General features: G+C 47.4%; 1 protein-coding gene across 1 annotated transcript in view; it reads right to left on the bottom strand.

The window, feature by feature from the left end:
- LOC144174772 (protein brain tumor-like) overlaps positions 1–6,508 on the bottom strand; it is a 106,421-nt gene extending 99,913 nt beyond the window's left edge. Inside the window, exon 1 of the mRNA XM_077703649.1 lies at positions 6,103–6,508. The gene's annotated coding sequence lies outside the window, so the exon portion shown is untranslated. The remainder of the gene's footprint in view (positions 1–6,102) is intronic.
- Positions 6,509–15,667: the final 9,159 nt, after the last annotated feature.

Genomic DNA, 15,667 nt, shown 5'->3' with positions numbered 1-15,667 from the left:
AGGTTGATGTCATGGGGGTCGCACCATAAAAGACACCTAGAAAGGGATTCCTTGGCTGTACTTCACTCGAATACCCTCGTATAGCTGGGGTATACGGGTGTGGGCTGGCCAGGAAAGCAGTCCTCTGCTCAAAGGAAGGGTTTGGGAGTGGGGGCTTATCTGGTGTGCACTGGCATGCCCATACTATATGGTATCGTGAGCCAGGCTGGGAATGTTGTTGGGTAGAGAAGATGAGGTGAAGGCAGGTGGGATGAGAAAAGGTGTTTATCTGAAGTTGTGGTTAAGTGGTAGCTTCCTCCCGGAGGAGCATAAGTGTGGTGGGAGGCTGAAGCGAGTTTGCCAGTGATAATGCCAGCATCCCAGCATAGCCGCTCTGTGGGTGGGGCTGATCCTGTGGAGGTAGAGATATGCAACTGTCGGCAAGGGCTTCGTGTATCATGTTGCGAGTCGCGCCGTGGGTCGCTTCATTGCTGAGGATGGCGGCGTGTCCCGGCGCCCAGACAATAAGGACATCAGGCGGCATCAAACAGTTGTTGAGAATGTGAAGGGTTGATGAAGAGAGGCAGACAATCTGGTAGTTTTGACTGGCTGTCTGCAAACCGGTAAGAATAGTGACTGCTTGTGGGAGGGAAGTGGCTAGCTATTCCCTCGGCGACATCGATGGAGGTTGTGGTAGTAATGACGGCATTGATGCACTGACCAAGTATGCACAACTACACAGGCTACGTGGCCGGCGTGCCTTGTGCAAGGGGTAGCATCTGTGTATAGAGTGATCGGGTCTTCTTTATATTGTCACGTGCACAACTGTGGGATGACGGCGTCATCTAGTAGGACGGACATGCTAACGGACGTGCTAATCCACTGCGTGGGTACATGCTGTGTGATGTGGCACAGCAGACGGCGACGAAGGAGCGCGTTGGCTAGTGGCTTGTGTGTTTGGTTTTGCTCGCCATATTGCTAACCACCAACCGGCGCTCACACTGTTTCACCTGGCAAGTTAGGCACCTCGCCTAATAAATACTTTGCCCCTGCAACTTCATGATGAAAACTTCCCTGCATCCCTGCTTGACAGGACGCAACAATATCAAGCAGTTAAGTACCCTGGCGGCCAAATGGCCATGCATATGGCGATTGCTCCTTGATTTTCATTCTGCATCTCTCACCAATGACAAGATGTTTGATTGGTTATTAATGGTAGAATAAAAAATTATCTGATGATTACGATGCTCCATAATGCAAAATTAGAACACAGTGAAAACTGCAGTCTCCCAGGGATGAAGCATAGCTGCTGCACCTCAGGATGTGATCACGCGTTCAGAGAGCGCAGGACAGCGCACTACTGTGGTGTTATCTCACACCGAGCATGTTGTCGTAAAGCGTGTTTGAACCTTCCGCACAAATGTCATGTGGTTCGGATGAGCCATGCAATGAAGGGGACAATGAAGGACAGATGTACGTGCAGCACAGCTTTTTGTGAACCTGAAAGAACAAGGCGCTTGCTTTCATGGATGCCTGGTTTTGCATCTCCTTTCTCGGGAGCCACTAGACTCTAAGGTGCAGCTTTCCCACCCCTGTCCTGCACGGCCATGCAATACTGCCCTCCCACATTCGCCATACTTTCCTCCTCCGCTCCAGCTCGCTCCATCCCATCTACCTTCGTTGTCCTCTTTGTTCATTCAGTTACACTGAGCGACAACGGCAACGCGGAACCACAGGAGCGGGCGCTTAAGAGCTTGCACTCTAAAAAGCACACAACTTATGGCATATTTTACAAAAAACGCATTAGAAAGAGAGGTGTCAAAGAGAGGTGCGATAAAACCTAAAAAAAAATATATGCTGTTCATGCTGTTACAAACAGACGCAACACAAAATATGAAAAAAGGCACACACTGTCTGGACGGATAGTGCGCGAGCAGTATGGATATGGAAAAATTGAATTGAGCAAACCTTCATTGCATTTATCATGGGAGAGACGAGAGAAGTAGGAGGGGAACAGATCAGGGGAGGCGCGCCAAGGTTGGCAAAAGACTGTCGTCACTCCACAGCATTTGCAGCGGAGCAAGCAGATAAACAGTCAAGTTTTTTTTAGTCGGTATGTGTATATATTTGCAATTTTCTAAATAAACTTAAGTTGCTAGCAGCGCACCGTCCTGTCTTGTTCATTCCTCCCTGATCTCATCTTCTCACACCTTTGTCATCGTTTGTGGCTCAACTATGGCCTCCATATTTGCTTTGGATGATGAAGCTTTCATTAGAGAGATCACTTCACTAGAAATCGACAAACCTGGCACAATCAAATGACACAGCTGGCCACACCTTGGCAGTTTTGATTGATTGATTGTAGGGTTTAACGTGCCGACGCAACGCTGGCGATGAGGCACGCCGTAGTGGAGGGCTCCGGATTAATTTCGACCACCTGGGGATCTTTAACGTGCACCGAAATCTCGTACACACGGGCGTTTTTGCTTTTCGCCTCCATCAGAAAAGCGGCCGCCGCGGCCACAAATCGAACCCGCGACATCGTGCTCAGCAGCGCATTGCCTTAGCCACTGAGCCACCGCGGCGGGTACCTTGGCAGTCTCAAAAGCAATTAGAGAAATTTACTCAAGGACCACAGTGAAGCAATTGCATAATTACATGAGCCACTTAGAAACGGCACTCTTTAATCACTCATAACGGTGAGTGACAAGCCAGTTTATGCGGAACTTAGTGAGTGAAGAAAGGTTTAAAAGAAGTTCTACAGAGGATTTTATCAGAAGCGGTCTGTGATTTCCTCCTTAAGATCCCAGTAACTTGGCAAGAAATCCTCTAACGAGTTCTCTCTCTCTCTCTCTCCTCTCTCTCATGCAAGTGAGTATATTTATTAAATACGACCCACAAACTCGCCCAAACGCATTCCAAGCTGCTCTCGGGTGAACCTTTATTAAACCAATCTGGCAACAATCCGTCGCAATTTCTAAATTGTGGATGCGGCTAACCAGTGTGTTGAGCAAAGGGCAGATATAAACAACAAGCACACCTGTAAGACCAAAATCCGGAGGGTGGAACTGCAAGTTTTGTTCATCAGCATGCAGTTCTAAGCAGCCTAATTACTGCAGTTCTTTGAAGAAAGATTTCCAAGTAGTGCTGTTTTTGAACGGTCATGACCAAACATGGTAATTTAGTCAGGTTTATAAGCATGTTATCTTTGTTCCTCAATCAAACTTTTAAGCAAACGATAAGCGTGCCTGAAACCAAAGTGTGCTACAAACCTAAATAATAACAGCACCCTAAAACAAAAGAAAAAAATTCCCTCGTGCAGTGTTGTCAAGGAATCAGTCTTGGTAGAGATTCCTGAATGCACGGGGGCAGGAACTGGAGCTATGCTGTATCATGATGGGAAACCGCAAGGGCAAATTCATGGAAAGGTGCAAGATAGCTAGTTCTCATATCTCAAAAGGACAAAGAAACACAAAGGAAACGGGGAGCCTGATAATGTAGTGGAAGTGATCAAGTCGAGAAGATAAGACGAGTATTTACACCCGCTCGGCTACACAAGATATGTCGCGGTTCGCCCCAACTGTATTTGACTTGTTAAGCCGACACCGATGTTTCTAATACTACCTGACTATCCTATTTATTATCCAGCAAGGAATGCCACTTCAGACGACATTATACAGGAACCTTTCCAGCCTAAGAATTGCAATGACGCGCTTTTGCCGCGACTGCGGTTTCAAGGTTACTGGAAACTGAAAGCGCAAAAAAGACACGGACAAAGAAAGGGAACAACAACTACATTATTATGCATCACCAACAGGCCCAAACCATGACCCTTTTGGACTTCAAGGTTACACAGAGACAAGTGTTGCAACAACTTTCATACTTCATAGGTGAAGTGAATTTGCTCTATGACCTTACCACGACATAACCAGACAAGGTCAGTGCAGCATCACTGTGCGTACCTGCATTCTAACCCCACCACTAAGCCTGCTTTCTCGGTACACTCCCCAGACTATCGAGCAACTGCAAAAAATGTTCGGCGAACATACAACATTTTAGTCAGATAATGTAGCACAGGTCCGCAAGGTGAAGCGAGAATATTTGCGACAAAATTTTGCAGCTTTTCCACGACGTTCGGATTTGCAGGTTTGAAATGCAGCCCAAAAGTTCAGGGGTTTAAATTGAAATACACGCATTCCAACCTTCACATTACCCTCCCAGGCACTGCCCCATCTCGAAGCAGAAAGAAGAAAAACGAATTATTACATTATCAATAGCCCCTGGGACCCTACGGATAAAAAACGCGCACAAAAGAAAAAAAGAAACCCTTTACAACTGGTTCCCGACATGCGGCCCCACTGTGTTAGTAATTCCACCTGACGCGCTTCCCGAATTGCATAATGAGTAACCACAGTAATAAGGGCCTACATAACGAGTACACGGGCCATAGCCAGTAGTATTGCCAGGCTGAGCAAAGAAAACATCATCAGAGACGATCTAGATTACAGCAGTGCTTTTTTTCTTCTTTTTCTCTCCGGAGACTGTTACAAAACGCGGGGCCTCAAAGGCATAGCAGGACTGCTGTAACAATGATGTGGAAATGCCATGAGGATGTTATGCAACAAACTCCAAGGAGTAGTGTAGACGCAGTAATTGCGCAACTAGTCTGACCTTTATGCGATCAGCCACAAATAGTGAGTGTCATTTGGTTGTGTAGGCAGATAAGCTCTGAGTGTAGCTGCTAGTCGAATTGCTTTGAAAGCAAAATGCACACTCAAAAGAATGTACTAAACTTTTTTTTTGCTTTATTTTGAGACTAGGTGTTCCTATAAAATATTCCTCCACCCTTTGTTTAAATTGAGAGCCACTTTTTCTTCAAAATATGAAAGGTGCAGCTCCGATTGATAAAGTGGGCTACGAAAACCAATGGCACCTGTCAACATCGAACAGACACCACATTCACATAACAAAGAGCTAAACATCCAGACGAAAAGAAAAAAAGAAACAGTCTGTTCGTTGCGTCGAAACATCAAAGCAAATTCTACACTTCGCGAGACGACGTAAGTCTGTTCGTTGCGTCGAAACATCAAAGCAAATTCTAGACTTCGCGAGACGACTTCGTTAAACAGCGCAGAAATTAGTAACGAAACATGCTGTCCAGCGAGAGAGCGTCAACGCCAAAAATTGTTGCGTACTAAGTCTGCAAGCCAAGCGGCGACTTGAGCAGGTAACAGTAGCCGACATACGAGCGACACATCTACATGCACCGACGGTTCGCAACCTGACCGCGAGGAACGGGGTAACATGTCGGTGTTGTCTTATCAAGAAAGCAGCGGCTGCTGTTACAACCGTGAGACTGGACCGTTGAAACTGCCCGACGTTCTGCCGCCAACGTTCAAAAACCCGCTCAGACACCGACTGTTATTTACGGTCTGTAGCTTTCACAAACTTCGAAGAAGCGGCAAACGAAACAGCTGTCAAAGGAAGGATCGGGAGCCCTGGAGACGAGCAAGAAACACCAAGACGGTGTTTACCAAGACGGGTACCGGCGGGTGTTTAGGGCAACATCTGGGAAACAACTACGCACGTCGCGGCGCATTGGCGGCGCGAACAATGGTGCTGCCGACTCTTCCTCCGTGCGGCAAGGAAACGCCGGATTAGTTCATGAACCGTGCCAAAAGTCAACAACCGCAGTCCTGGAAATGAAACAACCCCGTCGGTGACGCCGTACGAACAGCGAGCGGCAAGGGAAACGCGGCAGTGGAGAGAGGTTGTTGTCAGACGCCGCGCGCCGTCAAAAAATTCCCGCGAGCGCGAGCTCGCGACGCCGTCGCCAAAGACGGTGCTCGCTTCCAAAGTTCTCACCGCGACGCCGCAACCGCACGTGAGAAGCACGAGAGAAACGCAGCCGGCTCGTGTAATGCGGCGTTAAGCCGGCGAACGCCATATTGGTGAACGACGCTCCCGCAAAACTGACAAAGGGCGGTCCGCACGCCGGAGCTTGGGCGTGCGGCGTCGACAACTCGCACAGCATCCGCGCTACTCTTTAGCGCGTGACAATCAGACCCAACGCTGGCGCAGGAACTGTTGCTCGTTGTAAAAATGCTGGAAGGACAAACTTACCGTTCCGGACCGAAGAAATCCTCGCGCTTTTACGCTGCCGTTGCACATGTGCGTCTGCTTGCAACCGCCATGTTTGAAGATGACAGCCAGCGTCGGCGGGCGGCGGCGTCGGCGGCGAGCACCCAAACGGCGGTTGCTACCGGCATTGAAAAAAAAAGCTACGGCGAGCATGCGGAAAGACCCGCTAACTTCGCCGCTCGAGCAAACACCTTGTCAATGGGCGTTCTTGAATGATTGCTCGCGCAATGCTTTCTACGAACTACTTTTTTTTTTTTCTATCGTAATTTCTAAACGGCGAAGGAATGGCCTCAAGCCAGAGCAACGACCGTGGCTCCGGCGGGTGAACTCCCGAGGTGTCAACACCCTTGCCGGCCGGCCGTATCTTTGCCGCTGGTCGCTCGCGTTTTGCGACCTTGAATTGCGCCTCTCGTCATCCAAACACTCTTATCAGGCGGTTCTTTTTTGTTATTACGCTGGGTAACTTCAAGTGCTAAAAAAACGCGCCAAACGCGCTGTCGAAGTCCTACTGGTAAAGCTGCGGGACAAAACCGGAGCTGAAAGTGGAGTATTCGAGAGATGTTGCAAGTTTATTTTGTTAACCAGGCTTCTGCGCTAGCATAAAAACTGCAGGCGTGCTAATTTGCTGAAATTGTGTTCCAATGGAAACGGGCCACACGCCATTACATCCGGCATCACAGTACGTTGTGTTGCAAAAAACGTTCCGATACATTCTTGCAGCAAATTTTGTTGCGGACTGAGCACATATTTAACGCTATACAAGAAGGAATTGTATTTAGATAGGCGTCCTGCGTCGAAAGATCCACCCAGTTTTATTAGTTTGTTTGCCGTCACGCTTTTTCCTCGGTGAAGGCACGGTTACCTATTGGGAATGCCAAAGGGGACACTACTTAATAATTGCGCACAACAATTAGCCCACTGGTAACGGCGAAACGACCCCGTACGAAGTGCGACGTGAGGTGTAAACAAAGACCTGCGGCTGCGCACGTTCATTCGGAGGTCTAAAAAGGCTTTCTTGCATGGTGCTGCCATCTATCGATGGTAGCGGGAACCTACCCATAACGGGCGGATTTTACAGGTCATTGCGGCCAGTCAGCCAAAGGAAATGCGGAGTGCCGAGTCTTATTTTATCGCTTACTCACTTCATCAATGTAGTCCACACGCACGCACTTATTTTTCGTGAATATTATTGCTTTTGGAGATATATGAGAACTTCAAAATGATTGATTTTCCAATTAAGCAAGAACTAAGGAAGAAACCAGTGCTAGATGTACAACTGAACCAAATTTTCATTGACAACTGCTTCAGAATATAACAGCAAGCAGTTTCGATAACTAACTGTCTTTGTAAAAAGTTATAAGTTGCAAAAAACAATTTGTTGAAGCTCTCAGAGCACAGTCTGTTGCAAGGGCGTGAAACCTACAAAACCTTGTGCTATTCGATTCCCGCGCAACTGGCGAACGCAGCTCTTGTAACCGACAGACCAACGACAGCTTGAGCCTGCTTACGTCAGACTGGATACCATATATGATGCAGACGTTACACATCGACCGAATTTGAAGTGTCCGCATCAAAAAGCAGCCCGAACGTGTCCTGGGAATTAATCAAATTTTTCAGGTTTAATAAACGCGCCGAAACTGCACCTGGGCTGTAAGGCGCGACGTAACGGAGGGCTCCGGATAAACGTTGACAACCGTGCGCCGAAATTTCGAAACACGGACGCTTCCGCTATTTAGCCACCGTCTTTTCAAAGCAGCCACTGCGGCCAGGATCGAACCCACGTCCTGCGGCGTAGCAGCTCAACGCACTGAGCCACCGCGGCGGGTGTCCTGGGAATTCGAAATTAAAAAGAGGAAAGATAACATACTATCACCCAAGGCGGCAACAGCGATGCCCTCATTACAGAAATCTGTCTAACCAGTCCCTAAGGAAACCGGGGCATTCAACCCGCGTACAAAACAAATGTCTGGGGTGGGGTGGCCGACCAGCAGCAACAGCTGCGCAATAAATTTCAGTATTTATATTTCGAGAGTCTTGACTTTTTCGTCAACGAAGTAATGTAATTGCTGATAGTGGTGTGACTCATATAATAATTTTCATCATGTTTAGAATAATTTAGGTTTCACTTTAATTTAGTAGCACACAGCGGATGAGCACAGTCAAAAGTTTTAGTTAAACGTTCGTAGAGCGTTCAAAACGTCAATACACGAATAGTTCTCTAAAAGAAAGATGCGCGGAATTGTGCCAGTGCCAGCGACATGTTTGAGTACGAATCACAGCCGAACAATAAATTCATTCGTTGAAAAACCTTTTATTTGAAGTGCCCATGACTCGAAGCATTCTGTGTGCTTCTGGGTACGAGTTCCTTCCTTTATCATAGGAATATTCTACATACTGAGCATTACCCTCCAAAATGCTAAATTGAATTATTGGTGTTTCGACACCCCTTGGGTTGCGCAATTAAAAAGTACTCAATACATTCAGCCCGTAAAATTTCATGTAATTATTCTAAAAATAAGGGTGTCCTGAGAGCACGTAGGCCATGATAACCATTATTATCTTTTTTATCGGCAGCAGAATCAAGCCTAAGGCTTGCATGAAATATGGCGCATAACGCGTGCAAGGCCTGAAATAGTAAATCACCTCGCAAAAAAAATGAATCAAATTTTTTTCAATGAAGTTTATATTGTTTTGTTTTTTTTCCACTGCTGTTTCCTGCTAATCGCTATTAATTCTGAGTGCTACCTTATCTGCTAAAGCCAGGGGCGGAATTCTGAGTTTTGTCTATTACCTTTAAGATTGTCCTCTTCGAACTGGAGCTCTGATTGGCTGAGAGCAGACGGTATGCATGTGACACAAGTCAAGCAAGGCGTTGGTTGCCGTGCAGTGGTTAAGGTTAAATGTCTAGCAAGTGCAAGTACGAAACGACGCGTTTTGAAACGAACACAAAATTGACGTTTTTGAGGCGGCTCCGACTACATATTTCTTTCCAGAACAGATGTTTTGAAATGATTCATTTGCAGTGGCAACTGTTGATCCGGTATACTGACGTCCTGGAAGGCTTGGCAGAAGAAAATTTCCGCCACCTCATCCTCGGTTAACCGTACAAGAAACCACCACTCTTCGGCGATTGCAGACACGTTTGCAGACTGCCGACACTGCAGGCGATTGTAGACACGAAACTTTCTTACACCCCTTTTGGCCGAAAAGGGTATAATAATCTTGTCCCGTGGCGAACATTTTTACAAAAATGTTTTGGCTAAAAAAGGGGGTAAGGATGAAAAATTGGTGTTCGTGTGAACACTTAAAAAGGTGTAAGGTTGCTCAACCAGCTCAACATCCTAAAATGAGCGTGTGGGTAGCGCAGCTACGTATGACCGTGTGGATGGGCCGTGAGCGCAGAATGGCACACAGACACGCACAAGTCATACTTCCTCCACAAACGAATTGAGCGAGAAAACCAACGACGATACATGGGGAGAGTGAGTACTTACTCACTTCGAAGAACACTTACCATTCTTACTTTTATAGCCAGCATAGGAAAGTCCTGTGATCGAGTCGGTGGGCTTGTCGCAAAAATAAGATATTTTAGCGCTAATTTCGGAATAATTCACTTTAATGTGAGCGTATACAAATCAGCATGCGGGTTTGCAAAAACGTTTTAATCGCGAAGTAGTTATTATATTCAATAAGTCATAGAATTTTATTAAATAAACAAATATCCCCGCCTTCTCAAAATCCTTCAAGAAGGTTGTTCATTATTTCAACACCCTTTTTCCCAAACGGGTGTAAAGCTACAAATTAGGGTGCTGGAAACAAAGAAAAGGGGTGTAAAGAAAACAGGTGCAAGGAAAAGTGTAAGAAGAGACCGCAAACTGAGAAAAGAGGTGTAAGAGACCTTCAACGTTGGAGGTATTTGATATCCGTTTAGACGGATGGACAGAACGTTTCCTACTAGCGGAGTATGTTTTGTACCTCGCGATGTTTCACATAATATAAATTGCATTATTTATTTCAAGTGAAGCTGTTTAAGCTTAAACTAGGTTCGGTGGCGTTAGCAAAAAAAAAAAAAAGACCGAGAAAAAGAACTGTGCCCCCTGTAAAGGGTGCGCTACTGCAGATCAGGTATTATAACAGTGAAGCCGGCTGTGGAGTCTGTTCGAGTGTGATTACAGAAGGCGCAAGGGTATATGCGCACCTCTTACTTTGCCATTTAAAAGGTGCTAGTCTTTTTGGGATTCTAAAACGCAAAAAAAATGGCGTAGCTGGCAATGCTGGTGCAAGGCCACAAATGAAGCATAGGTGGGGGTCGACCTAGCTTGTTTCCCCCTTGGATCCGCCGTCACTGCTGGGACACACTGGAACAGCCTAGCAAATTCCCGTTAAACTTGACCTCACCTCTCAGCGCTTATCCTAGCTTAGCAAGAACATCGCAAAGCCTAAAAACGTAGCAAAATTTAGCAACACCGGAAGGAACTACGTCGACCCCAGCAGCGCTGTTCTTCTTTTGAAACGGAGCACCTATTTCACACAGTTTCAGCACCCTACAGAAAGCCAAGCGTGTTGCAGTCAGTCAACACCCTTTTCGCCACACAACTAGGTCTTTTTTTAATATTAAAGGTTCAAATTGATATTTCACGAACCAAAGCTAAACTTGGGGCATGGGGTGCACCGTACATGGAATTACCAGCGATCATTGCAGACGAACAATTTTTTTTGCTTTTGGACAGTTCTTACGAGTAGAGGAGGGTATGAAGATGTCTTGTTCGTTACAGTGCAATTATACATGCATTTCAACACCCTAAGAAAAACCAAAGGTGTTGAAGTTGATCAGTACCATTTTTTTCCTACAAGAAGGGTGTACAGCTAGGAAAAGGGTGTTGAGATTCAAGAAAAAGGGTGTAATGGGCTCCCAACACCTTTTTACACTTATGCTACCCCCTTTTTGGCCAAATAGGTGTTAAAAAGTTTAGTGTACACTCAGTATCCCCCCTTTGCAATTTCTGTTCCCCGCCCTGCACCTTGTACCACCATGTACCACCAACAAACTCCTAACTTACCGCCTGTCCCCTTCTCATCTTTTGAACAGGGAACGGCTCGTCTGGCCGCTCCGGACCTTGACACCAGCAAAACTTGGTAAAAAGAGCCCGGACGGTATGTCACAGCCCGGGTATCCTGGAACAGGGATTCCCTCCACCGAGCGAGCTTCCGGAAATCAATCAGCACTTAGGCTCATCAACAAATATTTATTCTCTCTCTCTCTGCTTTGCCAACGCGCCTGCAGTTTCGTTGTAATCGATACCTGGGAGCACGAAACTCTGCTGAAGCCGCAGGTCGCAACGTTTTACCCTGTCAGAAGGCGAAATGATCGAGGGCAAGTATAATGGAGGCCACAAATATTCACACCAGGTCGTGCGGTTGCCGTCGCCGAGATGCTCGGACATTTTTTAAAGCAAAGCTTTCTACCTCTGCCAGCCAATGATTCTTTCGTGGCGTGCGGTACAAGAAACTCCTAACGCGGCTGGGGAGGTGGAGGGCGTTTTTCACTCACGGAGCACAGTGTAGATGGCGTGGCGATAGGGCGCTTTTACCCAGCGTTCCCCGTGCTCACCCCGGCGGGCGCGTCGGCGAGACCCTTCCGTCGGCTTTGTTGTCTGCTTTAGCGACGGTGTTGGGCCTGTTTAGGCGCAGCTTCGCGTCCATTGCGCGCTTACTTCGCACTGCCTGATTAACTTGTTCGACAGCACCTCGTGGGTAACCCGGACCCGACGCAATTATATGGTCGTACGGCAAATATACGTTAAGTATTGGTTTCCAGGGCGGGAAAACAAATTATATAGACCCATACAGGCATCTGGCCACTGCAGAAACGCTGGAGAAACTCACTGCTTTCCACGAATTGGACAACGTTTTCTAAATTGGTGAATACCAATTCGGTTGTGTTTTAACAGGTATTACAAAAGACGGATGGAGCAACTGGTTCTGATAAATATTGCCGCGAACCATGTATGCGTTTGTTTGTTTATTTATTGTTTGTTTTTACTGCCCGGCCACGCCCGGCCCTGTTATCTGGGTCAAGCGAAGCGCGTCTTGCATTCTTTATTTTTATGCCGCACGGGCTATCTCATTCAGATAAGCAGACCGTTTCGTCTTAACGTCACTAGCCCAGAATAATCTTCTCTGATCTACAATGTTCTGGATGTAAATCGACGGTTCCAGAAACACTCGCGCCGAAAGATAAAAGCCAGAGCAGACGCCACGGCATTCCGATCGTCGACGCTCGCTCGCACACGTCACTTTGTTGACTGCTGCTTCGCCGCCTGTGCATTCTTTGAGTTGTTAGGGGAGCACAAGTTCGCTCCAATTAAAGTGTTTTCCTTCAAGACAACTGCGTCGTCTCTGGCTTCGTGGCAATATCGATTATAAAAGTTCAGTCAGCTTTCTCGCAATTCTGAAACTTACGAAACTATTTAGTTTAAATCTGTATAAATGGGAATCACTAAGCTCACATGCCAGATTTTTTCGGTGTCTGCGCTTGTGCCGCGTGGTGGTGTAGCCCCGAGCTATAATAAAAAAAATTGGGCCCATCTCCCCGCGAGGGGGACTCGAGTAAATGCGTCGCATAGGGGGTGGGTGTATTGCGTTAACGTTTAGTGTTTGGGGAGTTGGTAGTAGTGAATGCGTTGTATCAGCAGCTTCTTGACGTAGTTTGAATGAGTCAAGGATATATGGCGCGTTCGTAGCCTCCCATTCTGTGTCGGCTTTGTGGCGCAGTGGGTAGAGCACCATGTACCTTGCGTTCCGCCCGCAGGGTCGTGTGATCGAAACCAGGCGCCGGTAAGTATTATTTTTTTATATAGTGTAGGGGGAGGGGTGCGGACTACGACTACGGACGTCAACGCGGATGACATCATGAGTTACTGAAATGCTCTGCATTTAAAAAAAAACATAACGGATGGCTAGGCTCCGCTGTCTGACCCTTCGAAACAGGCTCCTCTCCGTTTTCTTTCTTCCGATGCAAGGCCGGGCTACAGCGGCGGCGTCCGCCGCTCGAGCCCGGCCATGACCGACACTGCTGCGTTTAGGACGGCGCCCCCTCTTATCCCAGGCAACGGCTGGCAGAATCTCTGGTTTCGCTCTTTCTAGAGCCACGCGTTTGAATTCAAGGGACGTCGCATGTGGAATTCTTGTCGGGGTGGTTCAAAACTTTGCTTTCCAACCACCTTCACAGCGTGGATTGGAGCCATGGATTCTTTTGTTAGGAGAGGTGCACACACGTTTACCTATTTTATGCTTTTTAAGACCTAAAAACAGATTATTCCTGGTTTTAGTTGCCACCATAAAGTGAACTGTCACATTGTCAGCGTTCAGCATGGAATACGGAGCTCGTAAACTTGTAAATCAATCTGCAGCTACAACTGATTCTAGCATGTAAAAGTACCACCTTGTAGGTGCGCATTTCTCGGCCTCAAGACTTTGCTGATGCATATTTAAAGTTACAGAATGCAGACAGAGGAGGTTTGTCCATATGCATGCGAAAATAGCGCCACAAGATACGCTATACTTTCTTTCATTTGACCCTGGCAGGACTACTGAGTTGGGACAGTTTAAAGGGACTCTGCCACTTCCTGATAAACGCTTCCACGCTTTCCTTCACGCCTGGAGACATTATGAGAGCTATAATTAATGCCAGCACGGAGCGGCACTGCAGGCGTGACTTGCTGGCCACAGCATATGCGCCTTCCGTTTCTGCTTTGCTTTCGTGGCTTTTTTAACAGCGGAGCTGTTGTTACTGGCCGTAAGTTCGGGGTTCGCTCGCGCCGAAAACTCCCCGCAAGGAGCGTTATCACGTAGGCGTCGCGCAGCCGTCGCATTACCCACTCTACAAGGAAAAGACACGTGATAGCGGCCGCCGCAACACTCGAGAGGAATGTGCGCGCGCGCTCAGTATCGTAGGAGAGCCCTTCGCGCTAGAGCTGGCATCGTCGTGCGCATGCGCTCAGTATAGTACAACAGACCTCGCGCGCAGCGTCTTCGCAGTTCTCTGCATGGCCCGGTCGCGGATAGTTCGCATGGCCGCGGAAGTGACCGTGAACCAAAAGGCAGGGCGTGCTACTTAAAGTACCTATGTATCCGTCAATGCTCACCCACAACAGGTTCGCGATTCAAACCCTGCGCATGAGTGCAAGCTTCCCTAGATTTTAACGCGAAACTGTTTTATTCTCGGATACACGAAGATTTCGCTGACGTCATACCGTCACGGAAGAGACGCCAGTACAACGAAGCAAGCGGCCTGTAGAGGATGCACCCCCGCACACAGGGTATCCTTGCGGGGAAGCAGCCTTTAGTACTAAAGAGTACGTTACACTCAGGGTTGTTCGTTTTCGGGTTTTATATTTTAACACGGATGTGTTTTATGCCGCGATACCCCAAGATTTCACGGATGCCATATCCGTCTCGGAAATGACGCCAGTACACTTTTGCCGAAGCGGCCCGCCAGCAGGACGTCGCTCGCCAAGCCCACGCACAAGACAGTCGCCGACCCGCGAATCATGCTCAGCTGCAGATTTCGCTGCACATTTCACTTCAACCAACCACAGTTTTTTTTAAGTGACTATCAAATGCGTTTAACTGCTGCAACTGGAAGAAAGCTGGCCGATAGCCACTACATCGCTGTAATGACGTAATTCGAGCGCTCGAAGAGCGCCAAGACGGGGAAAGAGAGAAAATATTTTTGAACAACTAACTAACTTATGTGATGGGCATAGAGCAGTAGTTTTTGGCTGATAAAATTGGTGCCCTACTATTCAGGTACTGGATGTGCTTGTCGTATACGTTCTGAAAGCATTTACGATATAGAAAAACAGTTAAAAGCAGTGTTGCAGGGTCCCTTTTTAAAGGGGGGCAGAAAGTGACCTGTGAGTGTGATCGAATTGAGCTATGAAATCGAATTCTTCTCTGACTAATAGCTCCTTGTTTCGTTTAAGTGGTCATTTAGTCATTCATCTATCTTAATTTTCAGAGAATTCGTCGTAGTAGTCGTCGTTATCACTGTTGCGGTTGTCGTCGTCGTCGTTGTTGTAACAACTTTATTGGAGACAGGTGCCAAGTGGGTTAAAACACCCGCCGCGGTGGCTCAGTGGCTAAGGCGTTGCGCTGCGGAGCACGAGGTCGCGGGTTCGATTCCCGGCCGCGGCGGCCGCTTTTCTGATGGAGGCGAAAAGCAAAAACGCCCGTGTGTACGCGATTTCGGCGCACGATAAAGATCCCCAGGTGGTCAAAATTAATCCGGAGCCCTCCACTACGGCGCGCCTCATCGCCTGCGTTGCGTCGGCGCGTTAAACCCCACAATCAATCAATCAAGTGGGTTAAGGGGCGTAAAGGAATACGGGGTTCCGATTTCTTACAACTGTTCGATCTACTTAGAATGTAGGGGGTCGATAATGACCCTACTATACCGCTAGTAATAGATTCATACGGAACGCAGCAGGTACCCGTCTAATAAAGTATTTTTAGTTATGTGTGGGTTTGGTGGTTGCATGATGTT

Source organism: Haemaphysalis longicornis, unplaced genomic scaffold (assembly GCF_048455015.1).
Source record: "Haemaphysalis longicornis isolate Haplotype H1 unplaced genomic scaffold, Haemaphysalis longicornis Haplotype H1 scaffold_3, whole genome shotgun sequence".
Taxonomy (NCBI): domain Eukaryota; kingdom Metazoa; phylum Arthropoda; class Arachnida; order Ixodida; family Ixodidae; genus Haemaphysalis; species Haemaphysalis longicornis.
This window is presented reverse-complemented; position numbering and strand designations above follow the sequence as displayed.